The sequence below is a fragment of the Anabrus simplex genome, chromosome 2 (genome assembly GCF_040414725.1).
Source record: "Anabrus simplex isolate iqAnaSimp1 chromosome 2, ASM4041472v1, whole genome shotgun sequence".
Classification (NCBI taxonomy): domain Eukaryota; kingdom Metazoa; phylum Arthropoda; class Insecta; order Orthoptera; family Tettigoniidae; genus Anabrus; species Anabrus simplex.
The window spans coordinates 592,685,716-592,702,799 of NC_090266.1; positions in this window are offsets into that span (position 1 = coordinate 592,685,716).

The window sequence follows — 17,084 nt, forward strand, 5'->3', positions numbered from 1 at the left end:
AGAACTCCTCAACTGTATTCTGTCTGGAAGTAGGAAAGGGGGCTGCCATTTTAACGAAAACTCCCCAAAACGATTCTGTCCGCGTAGTAGGTAATGGGACCTGCAATTATAATGTAAACTTCCCAACGCGATTGTGAATGGCAGTAGGCAAGTGAGCCTGCCGTTATATCACAAATCCGTAACAAACACCTTACATTGGAAACAACGTATAGGGACCTCCCCATGCTGTTTCTCGGATAACGCTAAGAGACATGCAATTTTAAAAGAATCTTATTTACTGCATGTACACTATTTACTTCGATATTCGAATAGAATGTAGAATACCGTAGCGAAGCACGGGTACATTCGCTAGTGATAATAAATAACCTAAACTATATTTTATTCAAATGTTTTATTTTCATTCCTGCAAATTCCGGTGAGTTGTCACATTCGTGGGTACAGCTCGGAGTTAAGTACAACCGGGCGTGGTCAAACGTGGGATGGGGTATCGCGCTCTACCTACGCTTAAATTATTATTTACTTCTAAAACGCCTTAAAGATGTCGGTTGTGTCCTTTAGAGTGGACATACACATGGAATTAATTAAATTAAATCACCCACCACTAAATAAATCTCCCACCTTTAACAACGTTAACTACTTTTTATGTAAATAAATTACGTGTAAGGGTAGAGGATCTGAATGAGTGTAATGAGATTCGGTACCTCGGGATATCAAAGCCTGGTTATAGGTCCAGATCTTCTTTCTATGTCCCCTTCCCCCCACCCACCCATTTTGTGTAAGCTATCAGTTGTGTCATAACGAAACGACATGGCGGACGACATCAACAACAATTATAAACTCCAAGTTTGAAACTATTGGTATTTTCCGTATTGCGTACTCTGGTATAAGGAATAATCCTATAGGTAGAATGTTTTTATTTGTGCTTGTACTGAACGATTTATGAATGTTTTGCAGTGACAGGCACAACACATTTCAATTGCAGCAAGGTTTTCGAATATAAATAAATTTAATGCATAGGCAACATTGATATGAGTATGACATGGAATGTAGTAAAATTTGACGTAATAAGAAAAGCATTGTTAAATAAAAAAGATGTGCATTCATATGTATGCAGTAGATATACAGTAATCACAGGCAGACCTGTAGTCTTACTTTACCGGTACTTTTGCGTTATAGCTGATGAAGGTCTATGTATTCAACAAGTACCGATATTAAAGTATCACACTACAGTCTTCAAGGTATAATGGCAATTACATTCGCAAATGTTAAATGGCTATTGTACGAACTGGTACAACAACAAACAATTACAAGGCAACCCCAGAAATGACTCCGTGTACATTACATCGGGCAACTCCCCTTCAAAAACTTATAGTAAACAAAAACAATCTTTGGCCTGTTCGAAACATTAAAAAATAGTGAAAAGGTAACCGGAACAAAATACAATTAACAACAGGCACCATACTTTTTTCTAATTGCTTTACGTCGCACCGACACAGATAGGACATATGGCGACGATGGGATAGGAAAGGCCTAGGAGTTGGAAGGAATTGGCCGTGGTACAATCCCAGCATTTTCCTGGTGATAAAATGGGAAACCACGGAAAAACATTTTCAGGGCTGCCGACAGTGGGATTCGTATCCACTATCTCCCGGATGCAAACTCACAGCCGCGCGCCTGTAACCGCACGGCCAACTCGCCCGGTGCAGACGTTTTCATAAACATTTCAGAAAACGTAAACTGACTAATACAATGTGGAGATTACAAAGGAGAGATTTGAAAAAGGCTGATAGAGTACGCGAAGTGTAGCACCGGTTCTCTTCGCGAGGTAAGGAGACGGGCAGTCGCGGGGAGAAGGGAAACGTGCGGTAGCGAACCAGAAGGAGGGGCGGAGTTTTGTAGGGGAGGAGGTGCAGAGGTGTGGCACAAAGCAGACAGTGTGCCGGCTAAAAATTGGCCAGCAGGTATTCGTCGCTGATCGCGCGGAATTTGAAATGTCGCAAATTTAGACCCCTTAGTTAACGCCCTAATGAATGTTGGCACCCAAAATTGATGGCGACATCTTTTTTATGTGTATCTCAATGTGTTCACCAAGTTTCATCGCGATCGGCGACTTAACCATTGATGATGTTCCCTTGTTAGTGCTGACTATTCAATCAGGGAGACAGACGCAAGGGTATTATATTGAACTTAGTAAATACGATACGTAAAGATCTCTAACTATACATTTTATTTCTATTGGCTTCTACCTTTTAACCTTCTCCATAGGTAATGTCACTAACTTGTCCGGCTCTTCTGCACTATCTTTCCTCTCTTCTTTGTCTATGCTTGCTCTCTTGTCCATGACTAACTAATCTGTGTAGTTAAACATACTGTATATTCATTTTCTGTGATCAAGGCTGGATTCTCGTATCAGGACACAGTCGTTGGTGCGCTGAATTATCACATTCCCAGGCGGAATTCCCAAACCCTGTTTTAAGTCAGAAGGCTGTTGACGTTAAACGTATACGGGGAATTCCCTGAACAGCATTTATGTTTTTACTGTCGGCACGTTGACCCAATTGAGAGCTTCCGGAGAAATAATATTCCGAACGGCCAGAAAATTTGTCACGACATACCGCATTGCAGTTATAAAGCAACGACAATAAAGACTAAACAATTTATGTACTCTCACCATCAAAGCGGATGTGTTGCCCTTTGACTTATAGACAAAGAAAAGTCTAGAATAGGAGCTGTAAAATTTAATTGTCTTTTGGAGTTCGACGTCGTGTAATCCACGAATGAGATTTAGTTTACTGACGGCAAATTCAAGTTTCTTTTGTCGATGTCCTCACTCCCGAAGAAGTCAAGACTGCCCTTCCACCGAGTGTTAATGTCGTATAGACTTGACATGTAGATAGCTACAGTATTACTCATCGAATTTGCCACACATGGCTATCACCGTTTAACACGGCAATGTTTCCAACAGGAAATCAAGAACAAGAGCCAAGGAGCACTGGCTCCGGCAATGATTCCAACAGGAAATCAAGAACAAGAGCCAAGGAGCACTGGCTCAGTGAGTAAATCTGCTGCAGGTCAACAATAAGAAACATCAACGATAAGAAACATGTAGTTAATATGTCACAGATGCACTAGCGAAGTTCTATCGGAAAATCTTTCCGCACCTTCCATAGCCAGGCTATATCATTGTATGACTTTCATATGTATGATTCACTAAAGAAGCTGAAAGTTCACAGATTTGCTATGAAAATACAAGAGACTGTCACAGATATTTTCATCCAGAAATCAAGCGACTGCAACGTGAGTAGGATTACATGGATTAACTGACTAAATGCTAGAGGTTCATATTTCAAGACTCATTACACAGTAGCATAAGTATCTAAATGCTCCAGATGCACATTTCTAGGTCCTTTACACAGTAGAATAAGTTTCTGAATGCTGACGTTCATATTTTTAGTGTTATTACCCATTAGAAGTGCTTGGGACTAATCGCTAGGACTTGAAGAATGTTGTATTATGTCCAAAGGGAGCCTTATCTCCTTTTATAAAAAACGCTTAAAACCCTAAATTTCTACTTGAGCTACCAGTGCCATGTCATCAGTGTTACGGAAATATCGTGGAACAGAGAGGTGTAAGAAGGGGCCGGGGTGAATGGGCGAACAAGGAAATTACCAAAGCATAAATTAAAGCACTAAATTTTGAAATTGTATTTCTTTTGTTCTTTCTTAATTTAATTTTAAAACGCGTTTGGGGTGTATTCTGCCCGAAGGCAGGTCCGAACCTCCGCAGAGGTGTGCCTAAGCCGGAGTTTCGTACGGTAGGGTGGCCAGTTCCAACGAGCAGCGCGTGATAACCCATCCAAATCTTGACCACGTGATCTCATGGGATCCGGTGTTTCAACACGGCTACGGCCGTTGACATTATACAGTAAAGAATCTAAAAGTTTGAGGTGCATATTTCTAGGCCCATTACAGAGGGTATGACTAAATGCTGAAGTTTAATATTTCTAAGCTAATTACAGAGTGAGATATGAATCTAAACGCTTCAAATTCATGTTTCCAGTGGGATAAGTAGTAGGCCTAAATGTTAGAGGTTTATATCTTCAGGTTGGTTACATCGGAGTGTAAATGTTTGCATGTTGGAGGTTAACATTTGTAGGTTCATTACACAATGGGGTAAAGATTCAAATGATAGAGGTTCCTATTTCTCGGGCATTGCACAGTGGAAAGATACACAGATATTGTGACAATGGGAGCGAGAGTGCAGTGAGGCCGGGGGAGATGACAGTACCGATGAGAGTCAACGATGCCAGTAAGTGGCGACAGTATTTTGGAGCAGTGGCGAGCACAACAATGACCGCGGCGAATTGTTAAGACTTGCAACTGGAAGCTGGTTAATAATGAAAAACGTGCCCATAATGATCTGGAACCGAAAAGTGCGAGAATCTTCCCCTGGCCTATAAGAAGATCGAACTCGGCGTGAGTCTGAAGTTAGTCTTTAGTCGTTCGCGAGTGAGTTACGGGTCAGTGCGTCTGCGAGGAGTGAGCCGGTCTCGACCACGCGAAGTGCTACAAGTTGTGAAGTATACTGCTTTTGAAACGACACTGCGCTTTGGGAGGCCGTGTTAAAGAGCAAGAGTTCGACACACCAGGGGTTTGCGTGTTCAAACACGTCTGTGAGTACAATTTGTGCGAACTGGAAAACCCAAAAGCCAATGAAATTGTATATAACTCGAAATATCAGTTTAATAAATTTAGTCGGTAGTTTAAAACCCTCTCTTAGTTACCATTTTAGCTTAAGGACTTTGACAACCCAGTATAGTATGTTTTCATAATAACTTGTTCTCTTACATTTGCATTTTTACCGCCCTACAAAGCAATTCATTTCTGAAAACATATTCTGTGTATAATTTCTTGGTGAAAGCCAAGCTTAAGAAAAACGTTGCAATACTCCCAAGAGAAAAAAGGCAAACAGAAAAGACTGGATTAAAATGGTGTAAGTGACAAAACCAGGCAAGGTGACTTTATGACATGTGTTGAGGAAAGGAACTAACAGGGAATCAGCAGATGAGTCATGGAGAGTGATTAAAGAAGCCATGTTAAGTGCATCACAGATAGTGTTGGTAGAAAGAAAGATAGACAGAGAGATAGATTGGGATGATGGTGAGATTAAACAAGTACTAGAGAAGAGAAATAATGCAAGAAGGGTATACATGCAAAGAGCAATGAGATTTGTTTATTTGGAGTACATGAAATGTGGGAGAGAATCTAAGAAACAATACAGGAAAATAAAATGATTGAAGAGATACAAGAAGACTATGAAGACATGAAGAACTGGGAGTTTTATAAGCAAGTTAAATGCAAGTAAGTGGCCGGCCTCGTGGTTAAGGGGTAGAGTGCCTGCCTCTTACCCGGAGGCCCCGGGTTCGATACCCGGCCTGGTCAGGGATTTTTACCTGGACCTGAGGGCTGGTTCTAGGTTCACTCGGCCTAAGTGATTAGAATTGAGGAGCTGTCTGGCGGTGAGATAGCGGCCCGGTCAAGAAAGCCAAGAATAACGGCCGAGGGGATTCGTAGTGTTGACCACACGACACCTCGTAATCTGCAGGCCTTCGGGCTTAGCAGCGGTTGCTTGGTAGGCCAAGGCCCTTCAAGGGCTGTAGTGCCATGGGGATTCGTAGTGTTGACCACACGACACCTCGTAATCTGCAGGCCTTCGGGCTTAGCAGCGGTTGCTTGGTAGGCCAAGGCCCTTCAAGGGCTGTAGTGCCATGGGGTTTGGTTTGCTTTGGTTTGGAAATACAAGTAAAACTGTTTTCAAACAAGAATTAGTTTTATTAGAAATACGGAAGAAGTGCTTGAGGAGACCAAGGATATGCTTGATGGATGGGCTGAGTATTTTGAGCAGGTGTTAAATACTTGAATTTTTAAAAATGATGAATATGAAGATGTACCATGTCTAGAAGATGAGAAGGAAGGAGTACAACAGCATTGTAACCAGCATTACGGTAGCCCCATGCTGCTAGAAAATGTACGTAAGCTGATTCTGGGAATATGACGTTTGGAAAAGATACCTGAGGAATAGGAAAGTGCCATAATATACCCCATCTTTAAGAAAGAAAACAGATTGAACTGTGAATACTACCGGATTGAATATAAAGTTCTAACTAGAGCAATATTCAGGCATATAGATCATAAAGCTGTGAATGATACAGACGAATGCCAGTGAGAGCTCCGCCCCAATCGTCCAACAAAAGATTAGGTATTTGCACTGAGGATCATAACAGAAAAATGTCAAGAGCGAAATATGTTGTATCACTGCATCAACTTTTGGCTAAATAGATTTCAAACAGGCAATGACTCATTTCGAAGAGGAAGGCTTCTGACGGAGGTGAAGGCCTCATGTAGGTCCACGGGAATTAATCGGACCGAGCGAATTGACCGCGCAGTTAGGATCGCGTAGTTGTGAGCTTGCATTATGGATAGAGAGAGTCCGAATCCCACTGTCGGCAGGCCTGAAGATGGTTTTCGATGGTTTCCCACTTTCACACCAGGCAAATGCTGAAAGAGTACCTTAATTAAGGCCACGGATGCTACGTTCAAAGTCCTAACCTTTCCCCATCCTTGCGTCGCCAAAATTCATCGATGTGTTAGAGCGACGTTAAACCGTTAGTATAATAATTAATATAAATACATAAACACATCGTAATCATAGACTCTTATGCCTTTCAGTGTTCAGTTTGCAAACTTCACTGAATTTAGTAAACGCCTCCACAAACTTCAATATGTAACTTCACCTGTTGGCTCATTTGTTCCTTACCTCCTCTCCTGAAGTCATAAGAAACAGAGTCTTACACTCGTCGTATTGATCTCCCGCTACATTTCTTACCCTCAATGACCAAATCCATTATTCTACCGAGGTAACCTATCTTCATCCATTCGCCTCACATGGCCCCACACCGAAGCCGGTCAGTACGTAGGATCTAAAATTTTACAATTTCATCAATCTAGTTAATTTCTAGCATCTTTTATCTCCTCATTCGCAGCAACCCTCTCCCCGGATTGATTCAAGCTCTTTGTGCCAGCGTTGATTCTCGCTACTTTCATGTCTGTTACTTATAACCTCTGAGTAAAAAAAGTAATACATGCCAGTGAACACATTGTTCAATGAATGTAAAGTAAAGTTGGTCTGAAAACACACCGGTGTAAAGATAGTTTCGAACGGGAGCTGACTTCCTTCTTACAGAATACTGTTGATCGCAGCTTCGAGCTTACTGCATTAGCTTTCCTCCACCTTAACTGAAGTCCGACTCGTTGGCTGAATGGTCAGCGTACTGGCCTTCGGTTCAGAGGGTCCTAGGTTCGATTCCCGGCCGGGTTGGGGATTTTAACCTTCATTAGTTAATTCTAGTGGCCCGGGGGCTGGGTGTTTGTGCTGTCCATAACATCCCTGCAACTCGCACACCACACATAACACTATCCTCCACCACAATAACACGCAGTTACCTACGCATGGCAGATGCCGCCCACCCTCATCGGAGGGTCTGCCTTACAAGGGCTGCACTCGGCTAGAAATAGCCACACGAAATTAATTAAACCTTAACTGAACCTCACTTATAATACCTCCATCCTGGTAAACACACCTCATACCGGGCGAGTTGGCCGAGGGGTTAGAAGCGCGCGGCTGTGAGCTCTCATCCCGGAGACAGTGGGTTCGAATCCCACTGTCAGCAGCCCTGAAGATGGTTTTCAGTGGTTTCCCATTTTCACACCAGGCAAATGCCGGGGCTGTGCCTTAATTAAGGCCACGGCCGATTCTTTCCCATCCCTAGGCCTTTTCTGTCCCATCGTTGCCATAATACCTATCTGTGTCGGTGAGACGTAATAGCAAAAAAAAAAAAGAAGTTAATTCATCATTATGTATGTCTTAAATAAAAATTAAATGTGATATATCTGACAAGTTCCAAGTTCATTGTCATTTTCTCATCCATAAGTATGTTTCCGTGTAACTCTGATCAGCCCATTATATTTTATACGAGCATATCACAGTAATCCGTCTGCCAATGAGTATAAAATGCAATAACATATTTGTTGAGATACGTGCTTCGAAGAATATCGATCAACGAACTTTGTACCTTGATCTTTGAGTTTCTGGGTTAAGAGGTCCGATACGATTCCCTTGACTCGCGCACATGGCCGTGAAGGGAAATGTGTGTCCGTAGAAGTACAGATATTCGTTGCATATTCTGCAGGGTAATTTAGAAAGCATACAAAACTCGGGAATTCCAAGAATTTACCCACTCTAATATATTTTCGCCAGTTCATGTGAGGAGAGAAATTGACTCAATGATTTCATTCAAGACGAACGTTTGATCACCCCAACTTGCTAGTATAATAATAATAATAATAATAATAATAATAATAATAATAATAATAATAATAATAATAATAATAATAATAATAATAATAATAATGCCTTGACTTTTGCCCCGATCCTCGTAGTATACAGGGTGAAGCGTAATTCGCGCACTCGGGCGTCGCAGCGCGACTCCTCACATGCCAGCAATAAAAAATGTCTCTTACAAAATTTCTTCTTGAGAGTATATGCGGCAGAAAAACGACGTTGAAGAGTAGCAATCTGGCAACACTGTAACCACATGTATGGTAACTACCTCCGTCAGCAGGAGGTTGTCGTACTGTACAGTTGGTGCAGTGGATAGAGTTTTGGGTTACCATGCAGGAGATCGAGTGGTCGATCCTGGGTTGAGGCGTATGTTTTTTCTTTCGTAAATGTAGTCCAGGTTGTATGGTGTCTGACATCTTAATCGTCAACAGCGATTGCAGAGGGTCCTCTAGAAACCATTTGCACTTACATACTACGATTCTAGAAATGGACGAACAATCGTTTTCATTGGTCAGCTTTGAAAGGCGCCCATTCCACGTCGTGGGCGTGAATTTATTCACACCACTTCATCTACTAGATATGAAACCTGTATGTTAAAGCTGTGTATTTCTTATTAGTCTAACCAGGTATTTGTTGTTTCAGCGTTACAAAATGTTGTAAATGTAGGATACATGCCACCTCAGAAACGGTGTCTTACTGTATTACAGTAGGTAATGTCAGATGGAAATTAGCAAATAAAAAAATGCGCCTCAACCCAGGATCGAACAATCGACCTCCTGCATGCCAACCAAAAACTCTACCCACTGCACCAACTGTACAGCACGACGAGACTGTGATGACAGCGGTAGTTACCCTACATATGGTTACAGTGTTGCCAGATTGCTTCTCTTCAACGTCCGTTTTCTACCGGATATAACTTACTCGCAAGACGAAATTTTGTAAGAGACATTTTTTTATTGCTGGTATGTGAGGAGTCGCGCTGCGACGCCCGAGTGCGCGAATTAGGCTTCACCCTGTATATACAAAACACGCGACACTATGAACTAACGCAGGTATACGCATTAGTGAATACATCCCTCCGATATCCGATCGTACAACTTAGCTTAATCCAAATATAGCGCCAGCCCCAAGTAATTGGTAAGAAGGCCAGAAAAACTAACTTTCTCTGGCTAGTAGTTTAACGTCGGACTAACACATCGAAGGTCTTGGGAAAGGGCTAACATTGGGATTTTACGGCCGTGGCCTTAATTACAGTAAGTTACAGTCCCAGCATTTGCCTGGTGTGAGAATGGGGAAAACATCCTCAGGGCAGCCGACGGGGGATTCGAACCCACCATCTCTCAAATGCAATCTCACAGTTACGTGGCCCTAACCGCACCGCTAACCCGGTCGGTGGAAACTAACATAATAATAATAATAATAATAATAATAATAATAATAATAATAATAATAATGTCCGCCTCTGTGGTGTAGTGGTTAGCGTGATTAGCTGCCACCCTCGGAGGCCCGGGTTCGATTCCCGGCTCTGCCACGAAATTTGAAAAGTGGTACGAGGGCTGGAACGGGGTCCATTCAGCCTCGGGAGGTCAACTGAGTAGAGGTGGGTTCGATTCCCACCTCAGCCATCCTGGAAGTGGTTTTCCGTGGTTTCCCACTTCTCCTCCAGGCGAATGCCGGGATGGTACCTAACTTAAGGCCACGGCCGCTTCCTTCCCTCTTCCTTGCCTATCCCTTCCAATCTCCCCATCCCTCCACAAGTCCCCTGTTCAGCATAGCAGGTGAGGCCGCCTGGGCGAGGTACTGGTCATACTCCCCAGTTGTATCCCCCGACCAAGAGTCTGAAGCTCCAGGACACTGCCCATGAGGCGGTAGAGGTGGGATCCCTCGCTAAGTCCGAGGGAAAAACCGAACCTGGAGGGTAAACAGATGATGGTGATGATGATAATAATAATATATAATATAATATATATTATATAATATAATAATAATTATAAAATATAATTACGCTTCACCCTGTATACTACGAGGATTGGGGCAAAAGTCAAGGCAACAATTTATTTTTTGTTACAGATATGTGAACGGATCAACAATATGTGTCGTGTGGAAGTTCTGCATGCATAGTGTGTATGCAGAACAACAGATGGCTCTGTGATGGCTGGCAGTAGCGCAGCGAGGTCTGTGAAATCAGTCAGTTGGTGAGTGTCGTGCGAGATGGAAGTAACCCGTGTTGAGCAGTGCGCTTACATCAAAGTAGCCGTTCTCTGAGGTAGAAATACGATGGAATGTCACAGTGAATTAGTGAAAGCCCTTGGGAATAATGCCTTACCATACCGTACAGTAGCACGGTGGGTAGGAAAGTTTCAGCAAGAGCGTGTGTCAACCAGTGATGAGCAACGTTCGGGACGACCTGTCAGTGTGCGGACCGACGTGGCACGTGCCGTCATCGAGCAGCTCCTGGATGAAGACAGACGATGGACGCTACTGGAGTTAGAGAGGGCAAGTGGCATCGAGAAACGCACCGTCCACAGGATCTTGCGTAATGAGCTGCAACTGCACAAAATTTCATTGGGGTGGGTACCGCATGCACTGACGGAAGTTCAAAGGTGGGTGCGCTATGCAATATGCTCCGACACCCTTGAACGCTGGCAATGGGACGGCGATCAATTCTTGTCACGAATAATCGCCATGGATGAATTTTGGGTCAGGGCATACGAACCAGAACTGAAACGTCAGTCCGCGGAGTGGCGACATGCTGGATCACCAAGGAGGCAGAAGATCTGTCGGAATCCTTCCCCAGTCAAATTGATGGTGATCGTCGCGTATGACGTCAGGGGTGTCATTGTTGGCCACTTTGTTCCACATGGCAGAACAGTAACCGCACAGTACTACAGGGACTTCCTTCTGCGACAGGTACGAGAAACGTCCGTATCTTGTGGACAATGCAATAATCCTACACGACAATGCAAAACCACATAAAGCAGAGTGTGTAGGGCAGCTACTGCGACGTTGGGGATGAGAAGAATTGGAGCACCCACCGTACTCTATCGACATTTCACCCTGTGACTTTGATCTCATTCGAAAGATTAAGGAACCACTACGTGGTAGGCGGTTTGCAACACGAGAGGACATTGCTAATGCTGTGCACCAACAGTTGACCCGATTCACTCATGGTGCGGCAAATGCTGAGGCAGATGGTATTCAGCGCCCCCTCTCATCGTTGGCAGCGTGTGGTGTCAGTAGCAAGGGACTTCTTTGAGGGTCTTTAGGTCCAGGTTTGTCATGTCAAATTTATGTGTACTGTGTTGTCATAATTTTTCACCGGGAAGGCCATATTGCTCTGTATAGTACCGTAATAAATTAGTGTGTTACAATGAAATGAAACGAAATGTCGTATGGCGTTTAGTGCCGGGATATCCGAGGACGGGTTCGGCTCGCCAGGTGCATGTCTTTCTATTTGACACCCGTAGGCGACCTGCGCGTCATAATGGGGGATGAAATAATGATGAAGACAACACATACACCCAGCCCCCGCGCCATTGGAATTAACCAATTAAGGTTAAAATCTCAGACCCGGCCTGGAATCGAACCCGGGACCCTCTGAACCGAAGGGCAGTACTCTGACCGTTCAGCCAACGAGTCGGACTGTATTACGATATTTCAGTGCTATTCATTGTCCACACACGTAGTTAACACCTTGTCCTTTCGTCTGTATATGTCACATTTTCCAACCGGACCGGTATCTTCAAGGAAAAAAAGTAGTTGCCATGAATTATGCCCCATCTTCGTATATGTATTAAGATGAATACAAAGAATCACCTCCCGAGCAAGAGGTATTAAACAGACGAGGCTAAAATCCCCGGGACCGAGCTCGATAGCTGCAGTCGCTTAAGTGCGGCCAGTATCCAGTATTCGGGAGATAGTAGGTTCGAACCCCACTGTCGGCAGCCCTGAAAATGGTTTTCCGTGGTTTCCCATATTCACACCAGGCAAATGCTGGGGCTGTACCTTAATTAGGGCCACGGCCACTTCCTACCCACTCCTAGCACTTTCCTCTACCATCGTCGCCATAAGACCTATCTGTGTCGGTGCGACGTAAAGCAACTAGCAACAAAAAAAATCCCCGGCCCAGCCTGGAATCGAACCCACGTTCCCTCTGAACCGCACACCTATACGCTGAACATTCAGCCAAAAAGCTGGATTATTATTATAATAATTATGATTATTAACTTTTAAAACTGCATACTGCTATAATTTATTCCCTATGTGTGGAAGATGATGATGATGGTGATGATGATGATTATTTTTATATTATTATTATTATTATTATTATTATTATTATTATTATTATTATTATTATTAATTTAGGCATTTCAAGCATTTTTCTGAATATATATGGACTATGAAAAAATGAAATGGCGCATGGCTTTTAGTGCCGGGAGTGTCCGAGAACAAGTTCGGCTCGCCAGATGCAGATCTATTGGTTTGACTCCCGTAGGCGACCTGCGCGCTGTGATGAGGATGAAATGATGATGGAGACGACACATACACCCAGTCCCCGTGCCAGAGGAATTAACCAATTATGGTTGAAATTCCCGACCCTGCCGGGAATCGAACCTGGGACCCCTGTGACCGAAAGCCATCACGCTAAACATTTAGCCATGGAGTCGGAGTTAGACTATGATATTAGTGATAAGAATCGGACGGCCTTTTGTGGGACATTTCAAAGTAGCCGAAGAGTGTAATCGTGGGTAAAACAATGGACATGTATATCCCGGTAAAACCAGCCACGTGCATGTGATGAATACAGAACGGAAAATTTGGCAGGCTATGTTTATCCAAGCACCTGATTATGAAAACGTGGAGTGACTGAACGGAAGTCCGTTTCCATGGCTAAATGGTTAGCGTGCTGGTCTTTGGTTCGGATGGTCGCAGTTTCGACTCCCGTCCGTAATATGTTCAGTTTTTGAGATATCAGTATCCTAATAAAAATAATTCAACCCCCCTTCCAATACTTTTTACCACCTCCCCTTTAAGTCGTTTTACTGAAAAATACACATCTCTGTACTTGTAGGAGAAATTAAAAATATCAGTTTTAACGTCTGTAATATGGTACGCTGTTGAGATATACAATAGATAGTCTTTTTTAAGTTCACACACCTTTGTCACTACTGTTCACCACCATTAACTGGATTTTCCAAAAACAAAACTGCGTTTCTTTATTTTTAAAGGAGATTCCAATTACCATTTTCCATGTCTGTGACATCTTCCGTTTTTTAGATATAAGTATCCTCATAAAAGGTATTCAACCAATTTTTTATGTTTTTCACCCCACTTAATGGGACTTTCCGAAAACAAAAAAAACCTACATGTTTCTTTATTCTTAAAGGAAATTCCAAAATAAGTTACCAATTTTTACGTCTGTGAACATTGTTTTTTTTTGAGATATAGATATATGCATTTCAACAATTCACCGCCCCCCCCACCCAACCTTTTCACCCCTTTAGCGAAGGAATATCCAAAAATTCCCCTTACTGAGAACCTACACTCTAATATGAACGTACACCCAAAATTTCATTTCTTTATGCCCTGTAGTTTTTGCCCGGCGATGATGAATCTGTCAGTCAGTCAGTCACGACAAGTTATTTTATACATGTACAGTATATAGATTAGAGTCACACGATTAAATTTATTTATTGTAACCTTGTAAGCATGCTCCTACTTTTGCAGGTGTAGTGGTTAAGGCCCAGTCTGCACAGTACCATTTTAACAGCTCTATGAACATGACCTGAGTAGAACCTATAATAATAATAATAATAATAATAATAATAATAATAATTATTATTATTATTATTATTATTATTATTATTATTATTACATTAGAATTATTTAAATTTCAGTTATTTTTCATTTTATTTCCTTGGAAGCCGCCAAGTGACAGTTACATTCAATTATGGTACAAAAATTAATAATTGTATTACTATAATTATTTTAAATGTTACAATTAGCGCCGAAGCATGAGGCAAATTATTTAAGTAGATCATAGTTGTAACTCAACAGTGGTATATTAGACTAGATATATGAATAATGAAACATGCAACTGATAGGAAGTCAGGATGAACTAAATGTTGTGTCCATTTAGAGAACACTCAGGGATTGATCCGATCAAGGCCAGAAGTAGTGCACTGTGATTTCCCTGAGCTCTGTTAAATAATTTGTGAAGCGTAAACTCGGTCAGATCACTTTCTGATTAAAGCTCTTTTCAAGTCGAAACAGCATACCCAAATAGTACGTAACTGTACTTGGTTTATCCAGCGTAGAAGAGCATTTGGTCTTGGACTAGGATTAGGTACTTCCGTCATGTTATTTTTCTTCCTAACACTTCCAGATAATTAAAACATTAGAATGGGGCTTTGGCACGCATCTGTTTGGGAAAAAGTATCATGCACTGCACAATAAATCAGTTAAAATATTCATTTCAGCAAATTAATATTATATTTATCGATCATAAGGTATGACCAATTTACGTTACGTCTCACATCCTTCGCACAGAAATTACGATTCATCTGTCTCAATTATTTTTAAACATCGTCAATAATATTTGTGAGGTTCATGACCGCATACATTTTACTTTTTACGTTATATTTCGTAAGAGCAGAAAGACTGTGAAAAAAGTCAGTGAAAGTTTGTTGCGCAACAGACACATGATGATGATGATAATGATGATTTTCGTTCATAGGGGCGTAACATCTTTCTCAGCGGCGCCTAATAGTACAATATGAAACGAAATGCAATAATAATAATAATTAAAATTCCGTTGATTAGAATTTAAAGAATGATAAAGAAGAATGAATACGATTTTAAATTAATCAGTGGATCTAATTCGCAATGCTTTATTTCCTTATAGAATGATATAAAGTAGATAGGAATTGAATAAGGCATTGCCTTTGAAGTAGTATCATATACATCATTTAAATCAAAAGTTAGAATAACTCATTAAAATGCAGATAAACTAAAACAGAGTCAACAGAATAAAACGTAGTTAAAATTTAAATTAAAAACAGTTAAAAACTGACATTTATAAATGATAAAAAAGGCCACTATCCCTCTGCTGACTGTTCGTTTTCTCGTAGGATGAGAGAGATGGTACTCAGAAATTTTCAATCAGTCAATACTGATCTGCATTTAGGGCAGTCGCCCACGTGGCAGGTTCCCTATCTGTTGTTTTCATAGCCTTCTCTTAAATGATTGCAGAGAAATTGGAAATTTATTGAACATCTTACCTTGGTAAGTTATTCTAATCCTTAACACCCCTTCCTATAAACGAATATTTGCCCCAATTTGTCCTCTTGAATTCCAGCTTTATCTTCATGTTGTGATCTTTCCTATTTTTAAAGACAACACTCAAACTTATTCGTCTACTGATGTCATTCCACGCCATCTCTCCACTGACAGCTCGGAACATACCACTTAGTCGAACAGCTCGTCTCCTTTCTCCCAAGTCTTCCCAGTTCAAACTTTGCAACATTTTTGTAACTTACTCTTTTTTCAAACTACGCCGCAGAGCGGCCAAGTCCACATACTCCGTAAGGTTGTGCACCACGGTAATATGACCGCCACAAGTACACACCGAGGATGGGGGCGGGCGATGTTGCTGTACTGTGGCCCATCCAAATACGACGGAGTACAACTGCTTTTCTCCGAGAAACCCGAAGGGAAGTTTTCCAGACCTTTGTAGTTCTTTTTATCGTTTTCAGCTTGTTTAGAAAAAGGGTAGCCTGCCTCTCCACTTCCCAATGTCAAACCCATAATGTGGTAAAATACTTTTTATAAAATAAAATAAAAGTTTTGAGATAATATAAGCCTAAATAACGCTAATGTTAAACATTTTATTCCCAAGCTTACAATCGTTTCATTAATTGAGATTTGTCATTCTTACAAATTGTATGTATCTGTTCAACCCTGAGGGTTCCTGGATCCCCCATCACACGTCAACGAAGAGACTTACTATGGAAATAAGGCCAGATAGGTTTAGCGAGTTATGTAGCTCTACGTCCTTCAACTGCATAACACTGGCTGTCTGAGCTCAAGCTAGTGGGTTCAATGCCGGCTTAGTTTTGTGTATTAAATAGTGCTCAAATACGTTAGCCTTGTGTCGGTAGACGAAATATTAAAACCTGAAAAGTACATAGTTGAAAGATAAATTAATGACATTATTATTATTATTATTATTATTATTATTATTATTATTATTATTATTATTATTATTATTTCTGTTGTTGTTGTTGTTGTTGTTGTTGTTGTTATTGTTGTTGTTAGTGAGTTACTGTAGTCTCGTTCTAGTTCGTGAACTATGGGCAACGGTTGAGGGCGTTGTAAGTGGCTCTGAGATTTGGGATACCAAAAGCTGTGGAATATGTATGGGTGTCTCGAACATATTGTGAGTCATGTCCCACGTTGTGCTTAGGCGGCTAGGACTGTACAATTCGCCGATGCTCCTTAACCCATCGGAAGAGAGATACCGACTGGGACTACGTGTAAGTAGCAAAGCGCCTGGTTAAAACAAAATTTACCGATAACGCTCAGAACGTTTCAAACAAGCCGTGGACCTATGGCAGTAACGGAGTCCCACATCAATTTCAAAGGTGAGGGACTCTTTGGAAACTACTTGACCGAACTCGATAGGT